This window comes from Ursus maritimus, unplaced genomic scaffold (assembly GCF_017311325.1).
Source record: "Ursus maritimus isolate PB19 unplaced genomic scaffold, ASM1731132v1 scaffold_6, whole genome shotgun sequence".
NCBI classification, from domain to species: domain Eukaryota; kingdom Metazoa; phylum Chordata; class Mammalia; order Carnivora; family Ursidae; genus Ursus; species Ursus maritimus.
In genome coordinates, this window is record NW_024426774.1 from 37,430,306 (window position 1) to 37,443,863 (window position 13,558).

A 13,558-nucleotide genomic window follows, 5' to 3' on the forward strand; every position below is an offset into this window, starting at 1 on the left:
TGGATCCTTGTCCTGTGGAACAGGCGTGGGCAGGTCAGTGCTTCAAGAATTTGAAGACCGCTGCTGTGACGCCCCTTCATTTCCCCTTTCTATGTTAAACACTCCCAGTCCCTTCAACAGTCCCATTCTGGTCTCCGTGTGCCCACAGCGGGTCCCTGCAGCCAAAGGAAGGTGGGCACAACAGGGGAATCAAGCAAGATCCAGCAGCCAATGCCAGGGCATCAGGCTCAAGGATCAGCCCAAAGGTCAGGCCTTGTGGTCCCAAGACAGCATCAAGAAATGGAGAGACAGATAGAGAGCCAAGCTGAGGGCAAAGCACGGGATGTTGCTCTAAGCTAGGTCCTGGGTTTCCAGTTTTCAGTCTCTGGGTGGCCAACTCAACACACTGCTGTGTCCCCATCTGCTGTAAGGAACATTGCTAATAATTGGTTATTAACCATGAAGTACTCACAGGCATGGAAGGTTAGTGGTTATTTACAAGTTTAGAGCAGATTCAAGGTTATCCCCATAATAATGTCTTCCTCACTCCCCTGCAATCCCTTAAGCTTTCCCAATCAGAGAGGAAGGGTAGAATTACACTCACATATCTAGAATTGCAAAGAATCTGCAGCTCATCATAGCTACGCCACAGAGGGTAGTCCCTGCTTGAGAAGGTCATTTGCCATGAGCGCTCCAGCAGAACAGAACACACAGGCAGGGACCCTGACCATTTAGTGGAATCAACAAACCCCTAGAGATGGGAAGCTATGAATTTCTCGCAACTGCTTCAAGTCAAGATGGCATCTGGCAGGAATGTGAAGTTCAACAACAGAGACTGAACTGCTGAAGAACCCAAGTAATTTGGATCCCAGTGAGGTTCCAAATTCTGTCTCCTGGACACTCAAGGGTGGATGCTGGGTCACAGTGCTTTGTAATTATGGTGCCCAGAACAGAATATAGCATCCAGGTGTGGTGCTATTCACATTTCCTGGATCTGGACATTGTGATTCCATTAACTTTTTCAGCAAAAAATTCACAGTTATTTAAGATCAAATGACAAATCTAGTCACTAGAACCTCCCCAGTTTTCTTAAAGATGCTGCAGCCAAGTCAGAGCTTCCCCTGATGTGTCTATATCATGCTGCATTCTTAAAATATCTTTGAGGTATGACTGACATACATATCCAAAATCTTTAACTTGATAGACTCTGACATATGCACATACCTGTGAAACCATCACCATGACCTAGACAGTGAACCTATCCATCACTCCCCAAAATTTCTTCATGACATTGAATTTTTTTTAACCTGAAGTGGGGGCTTTCCCCTTTATCCCTAGCTCTTAGTATTCCAAATGGTCCAGATCATTTTGAACTTTCGTTCGGCCATGACTTCTATCGGTATGCTGAGCCCTGAGTCATCTACAAATCTGAAAGCAAGTCTTAGGTTGGGAAGGGGAAGGAGGAGCAGATGCCCACCTCTGGGGTATCAGGACCCAGAACAGGAATACAAACCCAAGGCAGGAAAGAAAGGGAAATGGTCTGGAGAGGGGAGAGTTAGAAGCAAGCATGATCATACTGGCTGTCACTTGTGACTTGTCACTTGGAGCTCCATGCCCATCTGCTCCAGGGGCGACCATCAGGGAACAACCCCACATTGGGACTGCTCTACCATTTCACACCCAAACTGATATTTTTAGAATATTCAAGCATAATATCCTCATATTTTTATTCATACAGATATATTCACATTCATAGACATATTTCATGTGGAAATTGAAATTTGCACCTACCAAATACTATGCTTTGCAGTTCTCACACTATTTCACTGTTTCACATTTTAAACAGAACCACACACTCCAGGTGGTCACCTAGAATAGCTTCATCTTTGTGGGCTCTACTTATTTCTAATATATTTAAACTTTAGGAAGATGTAGTAGCACAGGGGCTGGAGACATGAACCAAGGCCTGCACAAGCTCCAGCAACTGAGAACATTAAGAACTTGCTCTTGCAACAAACACATGGTGGAGGGGTCAACCAGATGACCGAGAGTCCTCCATATTAACTTCCAGGCAGAATACAATGTTTATTAAGGGATACCTGATTTTAAAATGTGCTAATCTGAAGTTTATGCAACAGTGATTGTTTTGAACCGAGACCAACATTTTTTTTCCCCCCAAGGAAGAGTATTTTATCCCTGACATTGTTTAGAATTGCTGGTGCATGGTGATAATAAAAACCAAATCTTTTAGTCAGGTTTTTTAAAATCAGTTTTGTTATTGTTTTTAAATTCTATGCAGACAACACCCCCTTACTGTCTTCTCTGGGGATGGACCTCTGCCATTACCACTTATAAAGCTCAAATTTTCTTAGCCTGGCTCAAAAGGAGACAATACATCTGTCCTGGAGCCTGCCTCAGGATCCCATGAACTGACTTAATACACTTCTAATGGGGCCTGATTATAGACTAATCTATCTGCCATGAACAATAGCTATAATATGTCCACAGAAATTCTAGTGGAAAGACCCTCGTGTCTTCCAAGTCACTAACAACCACTCTGACCAGGAGAAGGCTAGAGACAGAGCCCCTGTGCTGCAGTGTAAAGACTTCACCCCAGACTGGGTGATGGAGAGACCTCTGCAATCACTATACAATCAATTATCAGTCCTTTAATCAATTCAGCCTTCAGTTCAACAACATCTCACCATCATATTGTCTCATGAGAGTCTTTTCAAACACTCTATAATTTTTAATTACTTTTCATAAAACGAAAATGTGATTAATTTGGCATGATTTTTTTTTCTTATAGTGAACTCATAGTGGGTTCCAAATGTTAGCCACCAAACTATCCAAACTATTTTCTACAGGCTCACACACTTGTTTTATAATCTATCCTACAATTTTGCTAGGGCCTAGAGTCAAGTTTTAAATCCTGGTGAAAAGCATTGTGAGTTATCTCCTAATTTAGATCTCCTTGGGATGAAGCTGACCTTTCTCTCCATCACCTCACCTGCTTAGCCATGACGCTGGAACTGGGAAGGAGAAGGGGGTTGTGTTTGAAGCAGATCCGAGCTTCTCGAACTTTAGTGTGCACACACATCACCAGAGATCTTGTTAAAATTCAGGTTCCAGCTCAAAAGGTCTAGACTGGGGCCTGAGATTCTGCATTTCTAACAAGTTCCTAGGTCATGCTGAGCTGTAACTTCGAGTAACAAGAATGTAGAGGTGACAGAAAATCTGCTCCTTCTGGTGGGGTATGCACGAAAGTGTTGGGCAGGCAGGAAGGGGAAATTTAATTAAAAAACAAAACAAAACAACAACCTGTTTCTCTGATCTCCATCTCCCTGACTGGTGTCAAAATGGGTATTATGGAAGGTCAGACCTGGAGTCAGTCAGAGCTGGGTTCAACTCCTAATTCCAGTAACTACCAGGGGTGTGACTTCAAGCAAGTACTCTTAACTCTCTGAGCCTTTGTTTCCCTATGTGAAAATGGCAATAACAACACCTTGATCTTGAAATCTTTCAGACAGATGAATATTACTTGTTAATGAAACATGCTTACTATTTTAAGAAATTCAAGCAAGAAGAAAATTACAAAGAAGTTCCAAAATCCCACCACTCTCAGAGTGATTTTGAAGACTAAACGAAATGTAAAGCAGCCAGCTCAATGAGCCTTGCACAAGGGGAGTGCTCAGGAGCTGCCGGCCTGGTCCACCTGCCCGTCTGTCACGTGGGGAGGTCGGGCCAGGTGATCTCAGAGCTCCTGATCCCGTCCAGCACCCACTAGTCCTCAGGCAGCGACCAGCGAGCAAGACCTCCTAGCTAGAGGAGAACCCCTGCAGGAGGGGCAGGTAATTCTCTGACAGAAATACCTCCCCTCCTACTTACTTCCCCCAGTGAGAGAGAGAGAGAGAGAGAGAAAGAGATCCAGAAGACAGGCAGTCCTAAAACCACTTTTTGGATTCCAAGAGAAAGATGCTTCTTCCAGCCAGGCTTAGCCAAGCGACCTTTGGCAAGTCCCATTTCTCCTCCGAGTCTCTTTTTCCAGTGCCCACAGAGCATATTAATGCCCATTTTCACAACACCTTGCAATTTTCAAAGAGATGTTGTAAGCAACTCTCCTTTATTAAACCTTCACAACAACCCTTTAGAATAGTGATCACTGTCCTCACAGGGACATTATTCTTATAGGGGTTCCTGCTGCCTGCCACTGTGCCCCGCACAGAGGACAAAGGAAGCCGCCAAAGCCCACCTTTGGGCTCTGCCTGCAGCCCCGAGTGTGCTTTGCCCTGGCCAGTGGGTCCTCACTCACTCCTTGCTCTGCAGTCCTGCCCTGGGTTATGTCATCTGTCAGAGTCAAGAGGCTGGAAGGGCAGCTGCTGCTCAGCTCCTTGTATGGAAATAACCAGTTACTGGACAGATAAATGCAAAGAGAAGGTGCCTGCAAGGTGGACAAGCCCTCCAAAAACACAGCCAGAAAGGACTAAACCAACAACTCTGGCTTTCTGGACTGCTAAAAAACCCCTCAGCCTGCCAGGGGCTCTTTCCTCAAAAACGGAGGGGAAGGAAGCATGTCTTAAAGAACACCCCATCCCTCAAGTACCCAGAGGATTTTACAATATTTTCAATTCCTTCTTTCCTTCCTTCCTTGTTTCTTCCACTCTACCTTCCTTTTGCAAGCATTTATTGGGCATCTACTATGTGCTGTGCATTGAACTTGGTAATAGAGGGCCTTAAAGATAAACAAGACACAAACCTTGCCTTCGAGCAGTCCCCAGGCTGGGCTGAGGCATAAACACATATAGGCAAGGTAAGGCATGCCATCCAGGAGTGCAGGTAACTTGCTGCAGGACTCAAGGAAGGGAGACCTAACTGACACTGAGGTAGGGGAGGCTAGGAATCAGGGAAGTCAGTCATCTACAAGGGGAGGAGGCACTGTTCTGACCCTCTAAAGATGGGCTGAGTTTATACTCAGAGAATGTCAAGTTCTTCCATGGAGTGGCTCTGGCCTGAGTCAAGGCATCCATGTGGGGGGCGCAGGCATGTATTGGAGACAGGAGTACCTATCTGACAAGATCATAGGATACACCACACTGGGAAATAATGCTGGAACAATGACCAGACACGGGGGCACCTGGAATGTTACTCTCAGTAGTATGTCCTTATTCTCTAGGCAAAGGGGAGCCACTGAAGACTTTTGCAGAGAGCAGACACACGCCCAGGCCTGGGAGATTCATTTTCCTTTTCCCCGTGGCATCTACTTAATGTTGTTTTTAAATGCCCCATGTCAACTCATAAGGGGATCGCTGGATTCATGTTTGCATTACACATACCTCAGCATAAGAATTTAGGTGATACTGCTTCCTTAGGTCAGATCTACGTATTGCCTATTTACAACATCTCTTCTATATTAAAGTAGCAATTCTCAAGATTTTCTCTGCCACAACTCACACGACGAAGTTCACACACCCCACTCAGACCTGTCTGCATTTCCCACACTGGGGCTGTGATCGTGCCCCATTTCCCTTGCTCAAAACACATCTTCGGATGCACGTGACTGAAGATGACATCATTGTGGGGACAACCCAGCATTTGATCTAATTTATATTGAAAAAGCAATTATTCTCAAACTTCTGCATTTAAGGATTATTTCATAAAATTTAGCAATACAGCTCATAACAGGTCATGTGACATTCCACGGTGTCTTGCCTCTGCATCCGAAGTGCCGAACTAAAGACATATTTCTAAAGGCGCCTGGCTGGCTCAGTCGGTAGAGCATATGACTCTTGATCTCAGGGTTGTGAGTTTAAGCCCCACGTTGGGTGTAGAGCTTACTTAAAAATAAAACAAAATAAAGACATATTTCTAAACCTGCTATGGTTATTCTCAACATCAAGTGTAAATGTTTAACAACTCTAAGTTGAATAACAAACAGTGACTCAATTCATTTTCTGAATACTGAGTGTAAATGTTTAACACTACAAGTTGAATAACAAACAGTGATTCATTCATTTTCTGAACTAACTGTTCGGGAATTTCCCTAATCCCTTTATTAAATGATTTCCATTTATAGCACCAGTTGCCCTCACCACCCATCCACCAGCTGTTATCAACTTCAAGGCCACAGTGTGTTGGTGTGTATGCCACACTAATCCTGGTGTTCCCACAAGCCCACATAGAATCACAGCAGCTAACAGCCCAGCTGTCTCCAGTTATGACCTGAAGCTCATAACTTCTCCAATTTTCAAAAAAGCCTGGCTGGCATTAGTTTCTTTTAAAGTATTCTGCTTTTTCTTATGTTCTCACCTTTGGTTTTTCCTACACACATATGCATGATCTCCTGGGCACTTTGAATTCTTTCAACAGAATCAGTTAGGATCCAGTCCGGTTTTTATTTATAGAAATTTTTTGTAAAAATCCACTATCCTTGATCCTTCTTAACATCTTCTGTGATGAGTTGGATTAATATGAAATTCATCTTACTGGTTGTGATAGGCTGAATGATAGTCCCCCAAAAATGTCAATGTCCTAATCCCCAGAGCCTGTGAATATTTTATACTACATGGCAGAAGGGACTTTGCAGAGGCAATTAAGATGAAGGCTCTTGAGAAGGGGAGATAATCCCGAAGCATCCCGGTGGGTCTAATGTAATTACAAAGGTCCTTATAAGGAGGAGGCAGGTCAGAGGGGGAAAAGATGCTATGCTACTGGCTTTGAAGATAGAGCCCAGGAATACAGGCAGCCTGTAGAAACTAGAAAAGTCTAGGAAACATAGCCCTACGGACCCATTTTAGATCTCTGACCTTCAAAAGTATAAGATAATAAATTTGTGTTGTTTAAGCCACTAAAATTTGTGGTAATTTGTTAGCAATGGTAGGGAATACATTGGTTTGTTATTACAAAAGCACTTTTCTTCCTGGATAATCACATGTATATTCCTGTTTTTTACCTATTAGTTTCTGGATCTAACCCTTCTCTGGTCCCAGAACCAGATTCTGATTGTTTTGAAATTGATGGATGGGTGTCGTTTCTTTGATTAAGACTAAATATTGTTAATGGGACTGATAAGAAAAGAAGAAATTAAGTAGGCAATGCTGGGGGGTGGGGGGCAGTGAAAAGTGATGGCTGGACAAGATCCCAGGAATCTCATCCTGCCCTATGACTCGTCTGTGTATGACCTGGGGACGGCCTGTCACTTCACTAAGCCTGTTTCCCAATCTGTAAGAGAGGACTGAATATATTCAATGGGTCTCAACCTTCTCCTGGGTTGAAAGTGATTTTGTAAGTCATGAAAACTATAGGCTTTCTCTCCAGAAGTAAAAAGCATGGATGCATATCCACATAAACTTTGATTCTCCAAATCTAGGTCTCTCCCTAGCTAAGGATCCATGAACCCAAAAGCTAGATGTGCTCTAAATTCATGATGTCTAGGATTGTTAAAAAAGGAACCATCAAATAGTATTTTTGGCTCCTAGAACTGCTCATGAGCACCATTTCCATGCCATTTCTTGTGTTTATGCTAAAGTAAAATAATAATCAGAATAAGCTCCATTTATATATTAGCCCAGCACCCCTCTGGTGCTGCACTGGAGTCCTTCACATGTACTGAAGAAATTGTACAACCCATAGAATCTCATGCCGGAAGGGATCTTCAGGGTCAAATGACTCAATTCCCCTCTATTGCCCGACTCCCCACGGACATCGTCTCTGCCAGGTTGTCATCAGGAACTACACAACCCTGGAAATAGCCTTTCCACCTCCAGACAACACTGGCAGACCTGGTCTCCCATTAGGCAACAGAGTCTCAGTGTTGGGCCTAAAGGGCCTAAAAGCTCGTGGTGACCCAGGAAAAGGTTTGGGACTCATACACCTTTGAATAGTCCCAAAATTTTCTTAAAACAAAAACAAAAAATGCAAAATGGACATCAGTAACAATCACAATAGCGAAGTTATAAAAATCCATTCATCGTAAGGTGGTATCTCTACAGGTCCAGGGCCTACTTAGTTCTTAGATGGCTTGAGCTCTAACTAGCACTACGCCCTCCACACTTCATTTTGATCAGAAATATGACTGTAACTTCTGCTCAAGGTGTTAGGTTCTCACCCTTCTGTCAATTAAAAAAAAATGTTCAGAATCCTCTGTCTTACAAACAACAGTTCGTTATTTGTAGATGGCTATTAGGAGAAGAAGCTCTCCGATATTATTGTAAAACATGCTTCAAATTCCTATCCTGGCCAAATCTGATGCTATGACAGATTGGCCCTGAATCTATTTGGTTGTGGGTTTTTTCGAAGATGATGATGATGGTGATGGCGGTGATACAATTTTATACATAGTGTAATAAATCATGCCCCATGGACCTTGGTCTGTAGGTCAACTGGGTTAACCAACTGATTTTACAGTTTGGAAAGGATGGGGATTCTACTTCAGAGAAGTGAAAGAGTCCTTCCAAGATGAAGCATCAAAAAAGATAAGGATCTTATCTTGCTGAAGACCTGAGTCATTCTTAAGGTTAGAACCATTTATCTTCTTCTTTTTTTTTTTAAGATTTTATTTATTTATTCGACAGAGAGAGAGACAGCCAGCGAGAGAGGGAACACAAGCAGGGGGAATGGGAGAGGAAGAAGCAAGCTCATAGCGGAAGAGCCTGATGTGGGGCTCGATCCCACAACGCCGGGATCACGCCCTGAGCCGAAGGCAGACGCTTAACCGCTGTGCCACCCAGGTGCCCCAGAACCATTTACCTTCTTATTCCCCTTGACATAAAATGAACTAAATAAGCTATAAAAAGGAAAGTGAAAGAATGCAATGACAATAAGTAACTGAAATAAAAATAAACTAAAAAAAAAAAAACACCTTACGCTTGGATATCATTTTGAAAGATACAAGTAAGATAGAAAAATGAATAGTTTTTTAAATAAAGGACATGAAAAATTAAAGAAAGTCAAAAGTGGTTGAGGACAAGGTGTGCCTGGGTGCCTCAGTCTGTTAAGCATCCAACTCTTGATCTTAGCTCAGGTCTTGATCTCAGCGTTGTGAGTTCAAGCCTCACACTGGGCTCCACACTGGGTGAGGAGCCTATGTAATAAATAAATAAATAAATTGATTAAAATAAAAGCAATTGAGAATTACAAAAGAGGTAAGATCAAAAGAGCTAATAAACCAAAATGATGCAGAAGGAGTCAAACAATTTAGAAGTTCTGAACATTAAGGAGTAATAAACAAATGAGTTACACATACAGTTTTCAAATGAGGGCATCAATAGAAAATAGACGAAAAAAATCACACAAAAAAGGAAGGTGATGACAAATAAATGTATTTTTTTAAAAACCTTTCACCTCCCTAATAATACAAAGATTGGAAACAAAATAATACTAAAATAAGTTTTTATAGATGAAGTTGGAAAATATAAGTCTAAGTTAGCTCTCTGTGTTGGCCAGTGCTGGGATAAGGAGGCAAATGCTATATTGCTCATGGAGAAAACTGGTATAATTCTCTTTGGTGGGGTGATTTGGAAATCTATATTAAGAGCCTTATAACTGCCTTTTGAATCCAAAATGTAGACTTCTAGGAGTTTATCTTTAATAAATAATCAGAGATGTGTGGAAAGATCTATTAGGAAAAGTAGGAAACAACCTTGATATCCAAAATAGGGCACTTGCTAAACTGATATAGAATAGTCAACAAAAGGAATACTATACAGTCATTAAAAATGCTTTAGGAGGATAATAATGGTTTGAAAAGTTGCTCACAATTTTGTGAAAGGAAGAAATGTATACATTAATTATAATGAATCTAAGATATTGCCAATTATTAAATATATCATTTTTTACCATTAAGAAACAAACAAATGCTCCCAATTAAACCATGAGCCACAGATTGTAGGATACATCATGAATTCAGAGATGTCAAAATGAAATATATATCCTAGATTTAATAAAATCCTATATTGTGTCATATTCCTTTCATTGTAAAATAAACTGCCCCCCCCCCATGTTTTAATACAGCACGCTAATTTTAGGGAAGCATTTTACCATCAAGGTGTACAAGGTGTACATTTAATGTGTTTCTTCCACCACCACCCCGCCTACAAATCATTGAGAATCAAGAAAATATTTTATATGCATATTTGCATGAAACAATTGTAAGGATCCAATTACACTTCAAGTAAAACAAAACAAAACAAAACAATCATAAGGATATATGCCAGAATGTTAACAGTAGTTTTCTGTGAATGTTAAGGGTGCAGGAATTTTTATTTTCTTACTTTGGTTTTTCTATAATTTCTACATTTTCCAAAATAAGCAAAAAAAAAAAAAAAACTGAACAAGACAACATCATGAATTCCCAGATTAGTCCGATCTCATGTAGAAATTAGCAGGATCACTCAAGCTAAGATATCATGGGCTCCTATTCTCTGTCCTCCCGAAAACTGGGCGCAAGAGAGCACAAGGGGTCGAGAGCAACTTTTAACAGTTCATCTACTACCCCGGGGGGTTCATCCACTTTAAAAGACCATGTCCATGAAAGACAGCTCCTTGGTAAACTGACCTTACCCACCTACTTCACCTTCATCCCTTTCCAGCACCCAACCAAAACACCTAAAAAGGATGGCAAATAGCTTGTTCTTTTAAATGCCAGTTTTGATTGATTAGTAAGGCCTGCTTGGAGCATCCTGATAGAAAAAATCCTTAGGCTAAGTTGGAATTCAGGAAGGAGATGCCAATTGATTAGCTATACCTGGCAGGGATCATGGTGGCCCAAGTGTTACATATTTGCCAGCCCTAAAAAGATTGTCTCTATTCTTGCTCCTTTATCTTTAAGGAGACCATCTGTTTTTCCAACCAGCAAAATTCCAGAGATCCTAACCAGACCAAGGACTATATTATAAGGGCATGGATTGTTGCAGTTAATGCTAAACTAAATCTATCCTAACAAAGACAATGCAAACTTGCAAGTCAGTCTGAGACATTACAGCATTATATCTTAAAGCTGAATATCACATACATTATGATCGGGTATTTCCACTCCTAGGATACACACCTCATGTATCTGTTTACCAAGAAATAAAAGCAAAAATGTCCCTTGCAACCACTTGCAGAAAGAATGGAAAAATAAACTGGTACAAACTGACACTTCAGTTACATATAACCATAAGGATGAATAATAAAACTAACACTGAGTGAAAGAAGCAAGTGGCATGAAGTCATATATTATACCATTGTTTCAAAGATCAAAAATAAAACACAAAAACTAAGTCATATATGGTTTAGGAATACGTACACATGTGTAAAACCATTACTCAAAAGGCAGGGGAATAAGAACATAAAATTCAAGATACTAGTTACCTTTGCAATAAGCTGGGGACTGGATAGGGAAAGATAGAGAAGACGCAATGTAATGGCATACTCTAGTTAAGCAGGATGATGGTTTCATAGGTGCTCATTTATTGTTACATTTCATGGATGTTCACTTATTGTTATGCTTCATAACACTCATATATACAATATATATCACATATTGTTGGAAAGAATTTTCATTTAATATAGCACTCCACTAAAAATAAAATCTTTCCTCATGTTTGTATTTGGAGGGTAGGGCAGAAAGCCTGGATTGCAATAACATGGATTAGAATGTGCCTCTTTCGTGAGTGACTCAGTCCTACCTCCCCACTCGGGTTTCTCATCTACAGCGGCGGAGTCTCGGCAGGAGGCTAAAATAGGAGGATACGATGGGCAAAGGTTTCCGTTGCTGCCTCTCCAGGCTATCCAGGTACACCCAAAAAGCAGCCCCCTCGTCTTTGCGGTGACAAATTTGGGAAAAATCACTTTTTAAAAGTATCTCTTTTAGATTTCTTTCAATCATTTAAAGGATCATTTACCCCAATTATCCCAATTTTTATTACTGTAATAATAATATAACATTTTGTTAGCATATTATCTAAAATGTACACTGAAGTTGTTTTGTAGTTGTTACTTCAAATGAATAATGATTTATTTATGGTAAGAAAAACACGTAAACATCCTAAATGCTCAGTCATAAAGAAGTGGTAGGAGAGCACATCGCGATTAAATACTATGTTTATGAAGAGAACTTGGTAACAAAGAAGTGGCTAAATTGTTAAATGTAAAACATCAGTTTCTATAATAAGATCCCAGCTGCGTAGTACAAATGAAACCTATGTTTTAAAATAAACTGGAAGGAAATACACAAAAATGTTTAGGGTTAGCATCTTTGTGTGAAGATATATTTTTTTTCTTCCTTAATTTTACTTTTATAATGGAAGGAAAGTCCACTCAATTCCAAACACTCTTAAAAGGGATACTAATTGGCTATATTGGCTTTTGGGAAATGGAGGCACCAATGGATGTATTCTATATACGGCAATGTGGCCATTCAGTGGCAGCACCAAGATCAGGGTTCAGAGTTTCTGTTTTCTAGCTTTTTAGTCTTAATTCCGAATCCAACTGATTCCTCAACTGTGCTCACCTCCAGCCACGAAACATGCACAAGTACATTAATCAAGTTAGACAAGCTCCCGGTGAAGACTTATTACTGTCACCTCAGCCCCCTTATATTCCTCAGGTGACAGTCAGCCATATACTCCGTTCATTGCCTTCTCCCTGAAGGTCCTGGTAGGCAGGAAGAAACGAAAATCTGAATGCTAATCAAATGATCTCTGAAAAGCAGTGCCCATTCTCAGGATGGTGAGTACAGGGAGCCAACCACAAAGCCTAGATTATCGGAGGCCATCTTGATTCAGACCACATCAATGTCAGGCAGGTCACCCCAACTTTGGGCTCAGAGAATATTGTTATAATCACTTGGCAAGGTTTTTTTAAATAAAGATTTAATACTAATTTAAAAGTTTGGTAGTCAAGTACAGATATGGTTGTAGGGAAATGGGGATATAAATTTAATGCAGACACTTTGGAGAGCCTATTAAAATAGAAATAGCACACTTTATGGCACAATTCCTCTTCTAGCCATATATCCTGGAGAATAATCACACAAGTGTACAAGTGGGAAAGGTCAAGGATTTTAAATGTAGAAATGTTTGTTTTCATGAAAAGCAGGAAACCACCGAATGTCTCTCAATAGGGAAGGAGATAATTAAGTTTCCATGTATTTATAGGGTAGAATATCTACAGCAGTCAAAACTGGCAATCCGCGTAGCATATGGATCAACATGGATAGGTCTACACGTGGGTAAAAGAAACAGATCTTTGAGGATTTAAAAGAATTATCTATAGACTTATAGTTCCCATAAGAATATATATCAAAAACATGTTGTTTAGTGAAAAGAGCAAGTTCTAGAATGACATTTGAAGTACGATACCACGTCTGTTAAAAAAAAAAAAAGACAAACTACAGCTATACATTTCTGATAAATGCAGATATATGTATATAACAGTACAAGAACATTCTACAAGGAAACACGTTAAAACATAACAGGTATTACCTCCGAGGAAAGACAAAGAAGATTGGGATTAGGGGTGGGAGAGGTAAAAAGAGCTTTCAGCTTCATTGGTGATATTCTAATTTTTCAAATGTAAATGGATTCCAGTGTCACTTGTG

General features: G+C 40.5%; 1 protein-coding gene across 2 annotated transcripts in view; it reads right to left on the reverse strand.

The window, feature by feature from the left end:
- Positions 1-13,558, reverse strand: part of SMYD1 (SET and MYND domain containing 1) — a 36,729-nt gene that overhangs the window by 22,575 nt on the left and 596 nt on the right. The gene's annotated exons all lie outside the window — the stretch shown is intronic.